Source organism: Pseudophryne corroboree, unplaced genomic scaffold (assembly GCF_028390025.1).
Source record: "Pseudophryne corroboree isolate aPseCor3 unplaced genomic scaffold, aPseCor3.hap2 scaffold_367, whole genome shotgun sequence".
NCBI classification, from domain to species: domain Eukaryota; kingdom Metazoa; phylum Chordata; class Amphibia; order Anura; family Myobatrachidae; genus Pseudophryne; species Pseudophryne corroboree.
Genome location: NW_026970019.1, coordinates 408602 through 425293, shown reverse-complemented (window position 1 = coordinate 425293; position 16692 = coordinate 408602). Strand labels below are relative to the sequence as shown.

At 35.1% G+C, this 16692-nt stretch overlaps 2 non-coding genes across 2 annotated transcripts; both read right to left on the bottom strand.

Moving 5' to 3' along the window:
- Window positions 1-7170: 7170 nt before the first annotated feature.
- Window positions 7171-7244, bottom strand: TRNAS-ACU (transfer RNA serine (anticodon ACU)). The gene has a single exon. It is a non-coding gene; the product is annotated as a tRNA-Ser (tRNA).
- A 5706-nt stretch (window positions 7245-12950) lies between these two features.
- Window positions 12951-13024, bottom strand: TRNAS-ACU (transfer RNA serine (anticodon ACU)). The gene has a single exon. It is a non-coding gene; the product is annotated as a tRNA-Ser (tRNA).
- Window positions 13025-16692: the final 3668 nt, after the last annotated feature.

Genomic DNA, 16692 nt, shown 5'->3' with positions numbered 1-16692 from the left:
GGATTTTTCTGCCAGCATATTTCTTTTTCTCTGCAACCCACTGCTAAATTGTGATTCCTAGCTGTTTTTATTAAATCACTGAATCAAATCTAACTCTGATTACATCAGAAAAGGCCAGGTACCCTACACCATAACAGGGGGTTTGAAATTTTGACTTGTCTACTTAAAGATCACCAAAATCTGATAACAAGGTCAATTACGTCCCTGGGTGGGATTGAACCACCAACCTTTTGGCTAGTAGCCAGACACACTAACCGATTGCGCCACAGAGACACTTCACAAAAAGTACATACTGACAAAGGCTAATAAGCATACATCTAGAACGTTTCCTAGAAAAACTTTAAAAAGTCAATAATCTGGAGAGTTTTTGTAAAATGTTTCTTCCATCAACCAACAAAGAAACACATTGGTACTTTCCCATGATGAGTGAGTGCTTCAGGATCTCTTGCACTTACATGTGCAGCAGAGTACTGCAATGGAAGCATACAGGGCCCATAACCCAGAGGTAGGCAGATTGAAACTATCCTTTGCTATATGCATTTTTTTTGTTAATTTAAGTAATCAAAACTGGGATTGATATTTTTGCTCTTTTATTTTTACTTGAAGTACAATAATTTTTACCATTTTAATTTGTATAAATCCACTTAATTTTCTTTACCCTATTATTAAAAGGGTAATTGACAAAAACAAACTACATTGTCACCAGAAGAGCAATACAAAATGTACACGTGATATATTAAAATCATCTTTCCAGCTTGAATTTCAATGATGCATTGGGGCAACGATTTTGTGAGAAACATCTTCACCCTTAAATAAAGATTTTCTTAATTCCTTACCTGTGTGCTAATTAGATATCACCTTGTTTTCACATTAAACAGACTTCCACATGAGAAAGCAGCAAGGATGCAGTGGCGTTAATGTTTCCTGGTGTCAACCTGTATTATTTCAGTAGAAATTGAAATGAAGATGCATCTTGCTGCCTTTCCAATGAAGCAAGTTTAATTTAGTAATAGGTGAAAAACCATCCCTACAAAGGTGTTAATCAGAGACTTGGCTTTGTGGACACTTTTCAGAGAACAAATTTGTTAGCATAAAAATAAAGCCAGAAAATGAAGAGCTGTTTAATCACTCAATTGGATTTTTCTGCCAGCATATTTCTTTTTCTCTGCAAACCACTGCTAAATTGTGCTTCCTATCTGTTTTTATAAAATCACTGAATCAAATCTAACTCTGATTACATCAGAGAAGGCCAGGTACCCTACACCATAACAGGGGGTTTGAAATTTTGACTTGTCTACTTAAAGATCACCAAAATCTGATAACAAGGTCAATTACGTCCCTGGGTGGGATTAAGCCACCAACCTTTTGGTTAGTAGCCAGACACACTAACCGATTGCGCCACAGAGACACTTTGTAAAAAGTACATACTGACAAAGGCTAATAAGCATACATCTAGAACGTTTCCTAGAAAAACTTTAAAAAGTCAATAATCTGGAGAGTTTTTGTAAGATGTTTCTTCCATCAACCAACGAAGAAACACATTGGTACTTTCCCATGATGAGTGAGTGCTTCAGGATCTCTTGCACTTACATGTGCAGCAGAGTACAGCAATGGAAGCATGCTGGGCCCATAACCCAGCGATAGGCAGATTGAAACTATCCTCTGCTATATGCATTTTTTTTTGTTAATTTAAGTAATCAAAACTGGGACTGATATGTTAGCTCTTTTATGTTTACTTAAAGTACAATAACTTTTACCATTTTAATTTGTTTTAATAGTATATTGACAGTATTGTTTTCTTTCAAAAATCCACTTAATTTTCTTTACCCTATTATTAAAATGGTAATTGACAAAAACAAACTACATTGTCACCAGAAGAGCAATACAAAATGTACAAGTGATATATTAAAATCATCTTTCCAGCTTGAATTTCAATGATGCATTGGGGCAACGATTTTGTGAGAAACATCTTCACCCTTAAATAAAGATTTTCTTAATTCCTTACCTGTGTGCTAATTAGATATCACCTTGTTTTCACATTAAACAGACTTCCACATGAGAAAGCAGCAAGGATACAGTGGTGTTAATGTTTCCTGGTGTCAACCTGTATTATTTCAGTAGACATTGAAATGAGGATGCATCTTGCTGCCTTTCCAATGAAGCAAGTTTAATTTAGTAATAGGTGAAAAACCATCCCTACAAAGGTGTTAATCAGAGACTTGGCTTTGTGGACACTTTTCAGAGAACAAATTTGTTAGCATAAAAATAAAGCCAGAAAATGAAGAGCTGTTTAATCACTCAATTGGATTTTTTTTGCCAGCATATTTCTTTTTCTCTGCAACCCACTGCTAAATTGTGCTTCCTAGCTGTTTTTATAAAATCACTGAATCAAATCTAACTCTGATTACATCAGAGAAGGCCAGGTACCCTACACCATAACAGGGGGTTTGAAATTTTGACTTGTCTACTTAAAGATCACCAAAATCTGATAACAAGGTCAATTACGTCCCTGGGTGGGATTGAACCACCAACCTTTTGGTTAGTAGCCGGACACACTAACCGATTGCGCCACAGAGACACTTTGCAAAAAGTACATACTGACAAAGTCTAATAAGCATATATCTAGAACGTTTCCTAGAAAAACTTTAAAAAGTCAATAATCTGGAGAGTTTTTGTAAGATGTTTCTTCCATTAACCAATGAAGAAACACATTGGTACTTTCCCATGATGAGTGAGTGCTTCAGGATCTCTTGCACTTACATGTGCAGCAGAGTACTGCAATGGAAGCATGCTGGGCCCATTACCCAGAGGTAGGCAGATTGAAACTATCCTCTGCTATATGCATTTTTTTTGTTAATTAAAGTAATCCAAAACTGGGATTGATATGTTAGCTCTTTTATGTTTACTTAAAGTACAATAACTTTTACCATTTTAATTTGTTTTAATAGTATATTGACAGTATTGTTTTCTTTCAAAAATCCACTTAATTTTTTTTACCCTATTATTAAAATGGTAATTGACAAAAACAAACTACATTGTCACCAGAAGAGCAATACAAAATGTACAAGTGATATATTAAAATCATCTTTCCAGCTTGAATTTCAATGATGCATTGGGGCAACGATTTTGTGAGAAACATCTTCACCCTTAAATAAAGATTTTCTTAATTCCTTACCTGTGTGCTAATTAGATATCACCTTGTTTTCACATTAAACAGACTTCCACATGAGAAAGCAGCAAGGATACAGTGGTGTTAATGTTTCCTGGTGTCAACCTGTATTATTTCAGTAGACATTGAAATGAGGATGCATCTTGCTGCCTTTCCAATGAAGCAAGTTTAATTTAGTAATAGGTGAAAAACCATCCCTACAAAGGTGTTAATCAGGACTTGGCTTTATGGACACTTTTCAGAGAACAAATTTGTTAGCATAAAAATAAAGCCAGAAAATGAAGAGCTGTTTAATCACTCAATTGGATTTTTTTTGCCAGCATATTTCTTTTTCTCTGCAACCCACTGCTAAATTGTGCTTCCTAGCTGTTTTTATAAAATCACTGAATCAAATCTAACTCTGATTACATCAGAGAAGGCCAGGTACCCTACACCATAACAGGGGGTTTGAAATTTTGACTTGTCTACTTAAAGATCACCAAAATCTGATAACAAGGTCAATTACATCCCTGGGTGGGATTGAACCACCAACCTTTTGGTTAGTAGCCAAACACACTAACTGATTGCACCACAGAGACACTTTGCAAAAATGCATACTGACAAAGGCTAATAAGCATTCATCTAGAACGTTTCCTAGAAAAACTTTAAAAAGTCAATAATCTGGAGAGTTTTTGTAAGATGTTTCTTAGATCAACCAACGAAGAAACACATTGGTACTTTCCCATGATGAGTGAGTGCTTCAGGATCTCTTGCACTTACATGTGCAGCAGAGTACTGCAATGGAAGCATGCTGGACTTATAACCCAGAGGTAGGCATTTTGAAACTATCCTCTGCTATATGCATTTTTTTTTATTAAAGTAATCCAAAACTGGGATTGATATTTTAGCTCTTTTATTTTTACTTAAAGTACAATAACTTTTACCATCTTAATTTGTTTTAATAGTATATTGACAGTATTGTTTTCTTTCAAAAATCCACTTAATTTTCTTTATCCTATTATTAAAATGGTAATTGACAAAAACAAACTACATTGTCACCAGAAGAGCAATACAAAATGTACAAGTGATATATTAAAATCATCTTTCCAGCTTGAATTTCAATGATGCATTGGGGCAACGATTTTGTGAGAAACATTTTCACCCTTAAATAAAGATTTTCTTAATTCCTTACCTGTGTGCTAATTAGATATCACCATGTTTTCACATTAAACAGACTTCCACATGAGAAAGCAGCAAGGATGCAGTGGCGTTAATGTTTCCTGGTGTCAACCTGTATTATTTCAGTAGACATTGAAATGAGGATGCATCTTGCTGCCTTTCCAATGAAGCAAGTTTAATTTAGTAATAGGTGAAAAACCATCCTTACAAAGGTGTTAATCAGAGACTTGGCTTTGTGGACACTTTTCAGAGAACAAATTTGTTAGCATAAAAATAAAGCCAGAAAATTAAGAGCTGTTTAATCACTCAATTTGATTTTTTTTGCCAGCATATTTCTTTTTCTCTGCAACCCACTGCTAAATTGTGCTTCCTAGCTGTTTTTATAAAATCACTGATTCAAATCTAACTCTGATTACATCAGAGAAGGCCAGGTACCCTACACCATAACAGGGGGTTTGAAATTTTGACTTGTCTACTTAAAGATCACCAAAATCTGATAACAAGGTCAATTACGTCCCTGGGTGGGATTGAACCACCAACCTTTTAGCTAATAGCCGTGCACACTAACTGATTGCGCCACAGAGACACTTTGCAAAAGTCCATCCTGACAAAGGCTAATAAGCATTCATCTAAAACGTTTCCTAGAAAAACTTTAAAAAGTCAATAATCTGGAGAGTTTTTGTAAGATGTTTCTTCCAACAACCAACGAAGAAACACATTGGTACTTTCCCATGATGAGTGAGTGCTTCAGGATCTCTTGCACTTACATGTGCAGCAGAGTACTGCAATGGAAGCATGCTGGGCCCATAACCCAGAGGTAAGCAGATTGAAACTATCCTCTGCTATATGCATTTTTTTTTAATTAAAGTAATCCAAAACTGGGATTGATATTTTAGCTCTTTTATTTTTACTTAAAGTACAATAACTTTTACCATCTTAATTTGTTTTAATAGTATATTGACAGTATTGTTTTCTTTCAAAAATCCACTTAATTTTCTTTACCCTATTATTAAAATGGTAATTGACAAAAACAAACTACATTGTCACCAGAAGAGCAATACAAAATGTACAAGTGATATATTAAAATCATCTTTCCAGCTTGAATTTCAATGATGCATTGGGGCAACAATTTTGTGAGAAACATCTTCACCATTAAATAAAGATTTTCTTAATTCCTTACCTGTGTGCCACTTAGATATCACCTTGTTTTCACATTAAACAGACTTCCACATGAGAAAGCAGGAAGGATGCATTGGCGTTAATGTTTCCTGGTGTCAACCCGTATTATTTCAGTAGACATTGAAATGAGGATGCATCTTGCTGCCTTTCCAATGAAGCAAGTTTAATTTAGTAATAGGTGAAAAACCATCCCTACAAAGGTGTTCATCAGAGACTTGGCTTTGTGGACACTTTTCAGAGAACAAATTTGTTAGCATTAAAATAAAGCCAGAAAATGAAGAGCTGTTCAATCACTCAATTGGATTTTTCTGCCAGCATATTTTTTTTTCTCTGCAACCCACTGCTAAATTGTGCTTCCTAGCTGTTTTTTATAAAATCACTTAATCAAAACTAACTCTGGTTACATCAGAGAAGGCCAGGTACCCTACATCATAAGAGGGGGTTTGAAATTTTGACTTGTCTACTTAAAGATCACCAAAACCTGACCACAAGGTCAATTACATCCCTGGGTGGGATTGAACCACCAACCTTTTGGTTAGTAGCCAAACACACTCACTGATTGCACCACAGAGACACTTTGCAAAAATGCATACTGACAAAGGCTAATAAGCATTCATCTAGAACGTTTCCTAGAAAAACTTTAAAAAGTCAATAATCTGGAGAGTTTTTGTAAGATGTTTCTTAGATCAACCAACGAAGAAACACATTGGTACTTTCCCATGATGAGTGAGTGCTTCAGGATCTCTTGCACTAACATGTACAGCAGAGTACTGCAATGGAAGCATGCTGGGCTTATAACCCAGAGGTAGGCAGATTGAAACTATCCTCTGCTATATGCATTTTTTTTAATTAAAGTAATCCAAAACTGGGATTGATATTTTAGCTCTTTTATTTTTACTTAAAGTACAATAACTTTTACCATCTTAATTTGTTTTAATAGTATATTGACAGTATTGTTTTCTTTCAAAAATCCACTTAATTTTCTTTACCCTATTATTAAAATGGTAATTGACAAAAACAAACTACATTGTCACCAGAAGAGCAATACAAAATGTACAAGTGATATATTAAAATCATCTTTCCAGCTTGAATTTCAATGATGCATTGGGGCAACGATTTTGTGAGAAACATTTTCACCCTTAAATAAAGATTTTCTTAATTCCTTACCTGTGTGCTAATTAGATATCACCTTGTTTTCACATTAAACAGACTTCCACATGAGAAAGCAGCAAGGATGCAGTGGCGTTAATGTTTCCTGGTGTCAACCTGTATTATTTCAGTAGACATTGAAATGAGGATGCATCTTGCTGCCTTTCCAATGAAGCGTTTAATTTAGTAATAGGTGAAAAACCATCCCTACAAAGGTGTTAATCAGAGACTTGGCTTTGTGGACACTTTTCAGAGAACAAATTTGTTAGCATAAAAATAAAGCCAGAAAATGAAGAGCTGTTTAATCACTCAATTGGATTTTTTTTGCCAGCATATTTCTTTTTCTCTGCAACCCACTGCTAAATTGTGCTTCCTAGCTGTTTTTATTAAATCACTGAATCAAATCTAACTCTGATTACATCAGAAAAGGCCAGGTACCCTACACCATAACAGGGGGTTTGAAATTTTGACTTGTCTACTTAAAGATCACCAAAATCTGATAACAAGGTCAATTATGTCCCTGGGTGGGATTGAACCACCAACCTTTTGGTTAGTAGCCAGACACACTAACCGATTGCGCCACAGAGACACTTCACGAAAAGTACATACTGACAAAGGCTAATAAGCATACATCTAGAACGTTTCCTAGAAAAACTTTAAAAAGTCAATAATCTGGAGAGTTTTTGTAAAATGTTTCTTCCATCAACCAACGAAGAAACACATTGGTACTTTCCCATGATGAGTGAGTGCTTCAGGATCTCTTCCACTTACATGTGCAGCAGAGTACTGCAATGGAAGCATACAGGGCCCATAACCCAGCGGTAGGCAGATTGAAACTATCCTTTGCTATATGCATTTTTTTTGTTAATTTAAGTAATCAAAACTGGGATTGATATTTTTGCTCTTTTATTTTTACTTGAAGTACAATAATTTTTACCATTTTAATTTGTTTAAATCCACTTAATTTTCTTTACCCTATTATTAAAAGGGTAATTGACAAAAACAAACTACATTGTCACCAGAAGAGCAATACAAAATGTACACGTGATATATTAAAATCATCTTTCCAGCTTGAATTTCAATGATGCATTGGGGCAACGATTTTGTGAGAAACATCTTCACCCTTAAATAAAGATTTTCTTAATTCCTTACCTGTGTGCTAATTAGATATCACCTTGTTTTCACATTAAACAGACTTCCACATGAGAAAGCAGCAAGGATGCAGTGGCGTTAATGTTTCCTGGTGTCAACCTGTATTATTTCAGTAGAAATTGAAATGAGGATGCATCTTGCTGCCTTTCCAATGAAGCAAGTTTAATTTAGTAATAGGTGAAAAACCATCCCTACAAAAGTGTTAATCAGAGACTTGGCTTTGTGGACACTTTTCAGAGAACAAATTTGTTAGCATAAAAATAAAGCCAGAAAATGAAGAGCTGTTTAATCACTCAATTGGATTTTTCTGCCAGCATATTTCTTTTTCTCTGCAACCCACTGCTAAATTGTGATTCCTAGCTGTTTTTATTAAATCACTGAATCAAATCTAACTCTGATTACATCAGAAAAGGCCAGGTACCCTACACCATAACAGGGGGTTTGAAATTTTGACTTGTCTACTTAAAGATTACCAAAATCTGATAACAAGGTCAATTACGTCCCTGGGTGGGATTGAACCACCAACCTTTTGGCTAGTAGCCGGACACACTAACCGATTGCGCCACAGAGACACTTCACAAAAAGTACATACTGACAAAGGCTAATAAGCATACATCTAGAACGTTTCCTAGAAAAACTTTAAAAAGTCAATAATCTGGAGAGTTTTTGTAAAATGTTTCTTCCATCAACCAACAAAGAAACACATTGGTACTTTCCCATGATGAGTGAGTGCTTCAGGATCTCTTGCACTTACATGTGCAGCAGAGTACTGCAATGGAAGCATACAGGGCCCATAACCCAGAGGTAGGCAGATTGAAACTATCCTTTGCTATATGCATTTTTTTTGTTAATTTAAGTAATCAAAACTGGGATTGATATTTTTGCTCTTTTATTTTTACTTGAAGTACAATAATTTTTACCATTTTAATTTGTTTAAATCCACTTAATTTTCTTTACCCTATTATTAAAAGGGTAATTGACAAAAACAAACTACATTGTCACCAGAAGAGCAATACAAAATGTACACGTGATATATTAAAATCATCTTTCCAGCTTGAATTTCAATGATGCATTGGGGCAACGATTTTGTGAGAAACATCTTCACCCTTAAATAAAGATTTTCTTAATTCCTTACCTGTGTGCTAATTAGATATCACCTTGTTTTCACATTAAACAGACTTCCACATGAGAAAGCAGCAAGGATGCAGTGGCGTTAATGTTTCCTGGTGTCAACCTGTATTATTTCAGTAGAAATTGAAATGAAGATGCATCTTGCTGCCTTTCCAATGAAGCAAGTTTAATTTAGTAATAGGTGAAAAACCATCCCTACAAAGGTGTTAATCAGAGACTTGGCTTTGTGGACACTTTTCAGAGAACAAATTTGTTAGCATAAAAATAAAGCCAGAAAATGAAGAGCTGTTTAATCACTCAATTGGATTTTTCTGCCAGCATATTTCTTTTTCTCTGCAAACCACTGCTAAATTGTGCTTCCTATCTGTTTTTATAAAATCACTGAATCAAATCTAACTCTGATTACATCAGAGAAGGCCAGGTACCCTACACCATAACAGGGGGTTTGAAATTTTGACTTGTCTACTTAAAGATCACCAAAATCTGATAACAAGGTCAATTACGTCCCTGGGTGGGATTAAGCCACCAACCTTTTGGTTAGTAGCCAGACACACTAACCGATTGCGCCACAGAGACACTTTGTAAAAAGTACATACTGACAAAGGCTAATAAGCATACATCTAGAACGTTTCCTAGAAAAACTTTAAAAAGTCAATAATCTGGAGAGTTTTTGTAAGATGTTTCTTCCATCAACCAACGAAGAAACACATTGGTACTTTCCCATGATGAGTGAGTGCTTCAGGATCTCTTGCACTTACATGTGCAGCAGAGTACTGCAATGGAAGCATGCTGGGCCCATAACCCAGAGGTAGGCAGATTGAAACTATCCTTTGCTATATGCATTTTTTTTTTGTTAATTTAAGTAATCAAAACTGGGATTGATATTTTTGCTCTTTTATTTTTACTTAAAGTACAAAAACTTTTACCATTTTAATTTGTTTTAATAGTATATTGACAGTATAGTTTTCTTTCAAAAATCCACTTAATTTTCTTTACCCTATTATTAAAATGGTAATTGACAAAAACAAACTACATTGTCACCAGAAGAGCAATACAAAATGTACAAGTGATATATTAAAATCATCTTTCCAGCTTGAATTTCAATGATGCATTGGGGCAACGATTTTGTGAGAAACATCTTCACCCTTAAATAAAGATTTTCTTAATTCCTTACCTGTGTGCTTATTAGATATCACCTTGTTTTCACATTAAACAGACTTCTACATGAGAAAGCAGCAAGGATGCAGTGGTGTTAATGTTTCCTGGTGTCAACCTGTATTATTTCAGTAGACATTGAAATGAGGATGCATCTTGCTGCCTTTCCAATGAAGCAAGTTTAATTTAGTAATAGGTGAAAAACCATCCCTACAAAGGTGTTAATCAGAGACTTGGCTTTGTGGACACTTTTCAGAGAACAAATTTGTTAGTATAAAAATAAAGCCAGAAAATGAAGAGCTGTTTAATCACTCAATTGGATTTTTTTTTGCCAGCATATTTCTTTTTCTCTGCAACCCACTGCTAAATTGTGCTTCCTAGCTGTTTTTATAAAATCACTGAATCAAATCTAACTCTGATTACATCAGAGAAGGCCAGGTACCCTACACCAGAACAGGGGTTTTGAAATTTTGACTTGTCTACTTAAAGATCACCAAAATCTGATAACAAGGTCAATTACGTCCCTGGGTGGGATTGAACCACCAACCTTTTGGTTAATAGCCGTGCACACTAACTGATTGCGCCACAGAGACACTTTGCAAAAGTCCATACTGACAAAGGCTAATAAGCATTCATCTAAAACGTTTCCTAGAAAAACTTTAAAAAGTCAATAATCTGGAGAGTTTTTGTAAGATGTTTCTTCCATCAACCAACGAAGAAACACATTGGTACTTTCCCATGATGAGTGAGTGCTTCAGGATCTCTTGCACTTACATGTGCAGCAGAGTACAGCAATGGAAGCATGCTGGGCCCATAACCCAGCGATAGGCAGATTGAAACTATCCTCTGCTATATGCATTTTTTTTTGTTAATTTAAGTAATCAAAACTGGGACTGATATGTTAGCTCTTTTATGTTTACTTAAAGTACAATAACTTTTACCATTTTAATTTGTTTTAATAGTATATTGACAGTATTGTTTTCTTTCAAAAATCCACTTAATTTTCTTTACCCTATTATTAAAATGGTAATTGACAAAAACAAACTACATTGTCACCAGAAGAGCAATACAAAATGTACAAGTGATATATTAAAATCATCTTTCCAGCTTGAATTTCAATGATGCATTGGGGCAACGATTTTGTGAGAAACATCTTCACCCTTAAATAAAGATTTTCTTAATTCCTTACCTGTGTGCTAATTAGATATCACCTTGTTTTCACATTAAACAGACTTCCACATGAGAAAGCAGCAAGGATACAGTGGTGTTAATGTTTCCTGGTGTCAACCTGTATTATTTCAGTAGACATTGAAATGAGGATGCATCTTGCTGCCTTTCCAATGAAGCAAGTTTAATTTAGTAATAGGTGAAAAACCATCCCTACAAAGGTGTTAATCAGAGACTTGGCTTTGTGGACACTTTTCAGAGAGCAAATTTGTTAGCATAAAAATAAAGCCAGAAAATGAAGAGCTGTTTAATCACTCAATTGGATTTTTTTTGCCAGCATATTTCTTTTTCTCTGCAACCCACTGCTAAATTGTGCTTCCTAGCTGTTTTTATAAAATCACTGAATCAAATCTAACTCTGATTACATCAGAGAAGGCCAGGTACCCTACACCATAACAGGGGGTTTGAAATTTTGACTTGTCTACTTAAAGATCACCAAAATCTGATAACAAGGTCAATTACGTCCCTGGGTGGGATTGAACCACCAACCTTTTGGTTAGTAGCCGGACACACTAACCGATTGCGCCACAGAGACACTTTGCAAAAAGTACATACTGACAAAGTCTAATAAGCATATATCTAGAACGTTTCCTAGAAAAACTTTAAAAAGTCAATAATCTGGAGAGTTTTTGTAAGATGTTTCTTCCATTAACCAATGAAGAAACACATTGGTACTTTCCCATGATGAGTGAGTGCTTCAGGATCTCTTGCACTTACATGTGCAGCAGAGTACTGCAATGGAAGCATGCTGGGCCCATTACCCAGAGGTAGGCAGATTGAAACTATCCTCTGCTATATGCATTTTTTTTGTTAATTAAAGTAATCCAAAACTGGGATTGATATGTTAGCTCTTTTATGTTTACTTAAAGTACAATAACTTTTACCATTTTAATTTGTTTTAATAGTATATTGACAGTATTGTTTTCTTTCAAAAATCCACTTAATTTTTTTTACCCTATTATTAAAATGGTAATTGACAAAAACAAACTACATTGTCACCAGAAGAGCAATACAAAATGTACAAGTGATATATTAAAATCATCTTTCCAGCTTGAATTTCAATGATGCATTGGGGCAACGATTTTGTGAGAAACATCTTCACCCTTAAATAAAGATTTTCTTAATTCCTTACCTGTGTGCTAATTAGATATCACCTTGTTTTCACATTAAACAGACTTCCACATGAGAAAGCAGCAAGGATACAGTGGTGTTAATGTTTCCTGGTGTCAACCTGTATTATTTCAGTAGACATTGAAATGAGGATGCATCTTGCTGCCTTTCCAATGAAGCAAGTTTAATTTAGTAATAGGTGAAAAACCATCCCTACAAAGGTGTTAATCAGGACTTGGCTTTATGGACACTTTTCAGAGAACAAATTTGTTAGCATAAAAATAAAGCCAGAAAATGAAGAGCTGTTTAATCACTCAATTGGATTTTTTTTGCCAGCATATTTCTTTTTCTCTGCAACCCACTGCTAAATTGTGCTTCCTAGCTGTTTTTATAAAATCACTGAATCAAATCTAACTCTGATTACATCAGAGAAGGCCAGGTACCCTACACCATAACAGGGGGTTTGAAATTTTGACTTGTCTACTTAAAGATCACCAAAATCTGATAACAAGGTCAATTACATCCCTGGGTGGGATTGAACCACCAACCTTTTGGTTAGTAGCCAAACACACTAACCGATTGCGCCACAGAGACACTTCACGAAAAGTACATACTGACAAAGGCTAATAAGCATACATCTAGAACGTTTCCTAGAAAAACTTTAAAAAGTCAATAATCTGGAGAGTTTTTGTAAAATGTTTCTTCCATCAACCAACGAAGAAACACATTGGTACTTTCCCATGATGAGTGAGTGCTTCAGGATCTCTTCCACTTACATGTGCAGCAGAGTACTGCAATGGAAGCATACAGGGCCCATAACCCAGCGGTAGGCAGATTGAAACTATCCTTTGCTATATGCATTTTTTTTGTTAATTTAAGTAATCAAAACTGGGATTGATATTTTTGCTCTTTTATTTTTACTTGAAGTACAATAATTTTTACCATTTTAATTTGTTTAAATCCACTTAATTTTCTTTACCCTATTATTAAAAGGGTAATTGACAAAAACAAACTACATTGTCACCAGAAGAGCAATACAAAATGTACACGTGATATATTAAAATCATCTTTCCAGCTTGAATTTCAATGATGCATTGGGGCAACGATTTTGTGAGAAACATCTTCACCCTTAAATAAAGATTTTCTTAATTCCTTACCTGTGTGCTAATTAGATATCACCTTGTTTTCACATTAAACAGACTTCCACATGAGAAAGCAGCAAGGATGCAGTGGCGTTAATGTTTCCTGGTGTCAACCTGTATTATTTCAGTAGAAATTGAAATGAGGATGCATCTTGCTGCCTTTCCAATGAAGCAAGTTTAATTTAGTAATAGGTGAAAAACCATCCCTACAAAAGTGTTAATCAGAGACTTGGCTTTGTGGACACTTTTCAGAGAACAAATTTGTTAGCATAAAAATAAAGCCAGAAAATGAAGAGCTGTTTAATCACTCAATTGGATTTTTCTGCCAGCATATTTCTTTTTCTCTGCAACCCACTGCTAAATTGTGATTCCTAGCTGTTTTTATTAAATCACTGAATCAAATCTAACTCTGATTACATCAGAAAAGGCCAGGTACCCTACACCATAACAGGGGGTTTGAAATTTTGACTTGTCTACTTAAAGATCACCAAAATCTGATAACAAGGTCAATTACGTCCCTGGGTGGGATTGAACCACCAACCTTTTGGCTAGTAGCCAGACACACTAACCGATTGCGCCACAGAGACACTTCACAAAAAGTACATACTGACAAAGGCTAATAAGCATACATCTAGAACGTTTCCTAGAAAAACTTTAAAAAGTCAATAATCTGGAGAGTTTTTGTAAAATGTTTCTTCCATCAACCAACAAAGAAACACATTGGTACTTTCCCATGATGAGTGAGTGCTTCAGGATCTCTTGCACTTACATGTGCAGCAGAGTACTGCAATGGAAGCATACAGGGCCCATAACCCAGAGGTAGGCAGATTGAAACTATCCTTTGCTATATGCATTTTTTTTGTTAATTTAAGTAATCAAAACTGGGATTGATATTTTTGCTCTTTTATTTTTACTTGAAGTACAATAATTTTTACCATTTTAATTTGTATAAATCCACTTAATTTTCTTTACCCTATTATTAAAAGGGTAATTGACAAAAACAAACTACATTGTCACCAGAAGAGCAATACAAAATGTACACGTGATATATTAAAATCATCTTTCCAGCTTGAATTTCAATGATGCATTGGGGCAACGATTTTGTGAGAAACATCTTCACCCTTAAATAAAGATTTTCTTAATTCCTTACCTGTGTGCTAATTAGATATCACCTTGTTTTCACATTAAACAGACTTCCACATGAGAAAGCAGCAAGGATGCAGTGGCGTTAATGTTTCCTGGTGTCAACCTGTATTATTTCAGTAGAAATTGAAATGAAGATGCATCTTGCTGCCTTTCCAATGAAGCAAGTTTAATTTAGTAATAGGTGAAAAACCATCCCTACAAAGGTGTTAATCAGAGACTTGGCTTTGTGGACACTTTTCAGAGAACAAATTTGTTAGCATAAAAATAAAGCCAGAAAATGAAGAGCTGTTTAATCACTCAATTGGATTTTTCTGCCAGCATATTTCTTTTTCTCTGCAAACCACTGCTAAATTGTGCTTCCTATCTGTTTTTATAAAATCACTGAATCAAATCTAACTCTGATTACATCAGAGAAGGCCAGGTACCCTACACCATAACAGGGGGTTTGAAATTTTGACTTGTCTACTTAAAGATCACCAAAATCTGATAACAAGGTCAATTACGTCCCTGGGTGGGATTAAGCCACCAACCTTTTGGTTAGTAGCCAGACACACTAACCGATTGCGCCACAGAGACACTTTGTAAAAAGTACATACTGACAAAGGCTAATAAGCATACATCTAGAACGTTTCCTAGAAAAACTTTAAAAAGTCAATAATCTGGAGAGTTTTTGTAAGATGTTTCTTCCATCAACCAACGAAGAAACACATTGGTACTTTCCCATGATGAGTGAGTGCTTCAGGATCTCTTGCACTTACATGTGCAGCAGAGTACTGCAATGGAAGCATGCTGGGCCCATAACCCAGAGGTAGGCAGATTGAAACTATCCTTTGCTATATGCATTTTTTTTTTGTTAATTTAAGTAATCAAAACTGGGATTGATATTTTTGCTCTTTTATTTTTACTTAAAGTACAAAAACTTTTACCATTTTAATTTGTTTTAATAGTATATTGACAGTATAGTTTTCTTTCAAAAATCCACTTAATTTTCTTTACCCTATTATTAAAATGGTAATTGACAAAAACAAACTACATTGTCACCAGAAGAGCAATACAAAATGTACAAGTGATATATTAAAATCATCTTTCCAGCTTGAATTTCAATGATGCATTGGGGCAACGATTTTGTGAGAAACATCTTCACCCTTAAATAAAGATTTTCTTAATTCCTTACCTGTGTGCTTATTAGATATCACCTTGTTTTCACATTAAACAGACTTCTACATGAGAAAGCAGCAAGGATGCAGTGGTGTTAATGTTTCCTGGTGTCAACCTGTATTATTTCAGTAGACATTGAAATGAGGATGCATCTTGCTGCCTTTCCAATGAAGCAAGTTTAATTTAGTAATAGGTGAAAAACCATCCCTACAAAGGTGTTAATCAGAGACTTGGCTTTGTGGACACTTTTCAGAGAACAAATTTGTTAGTATAAAAATAAAGCCAGAAAATGAAGAGCTGTTTAATCACTCAATTGGATTTTTTTTTGCCAGCATATTTCTTTTTCTCTGCAACCCACTGCTAAATTGTGCTTCCTAGCTGTTTTTATAAAATCACTGAATCAAATCTAACTCTGATTACATCAGAGAAGGCCAGGTACCCTACACCAGAACAGGGGTTTTGAAATTTTGACTTGTCTACTTAAAGATCACCAAAATCTGATAACAAGGTCAATTACGTCCCTGGGTGGGATTGAACCACCAACCTTTTGGTTAATAGCCGTGCACACTAACTGATTGCGCCACAGAGACACTTTGCAAAAGTCCATACTGACAAAGGCTAATAAGCATTCATCTAAAACGTTTCCTAGAAAAACTTTAAAAAGTCAATAATCTGGAGAGTTTTTGTAAGATGTTTCTTCCATCAACCAACGAAGAAACACATTGGTACTTTCCCATGATGAGTGAGTGCTTCAGGATCTCTTGCACTTACATGTGCAGCAGAGTACAGCAATGGAAGCATGCTGGGCCCATAACC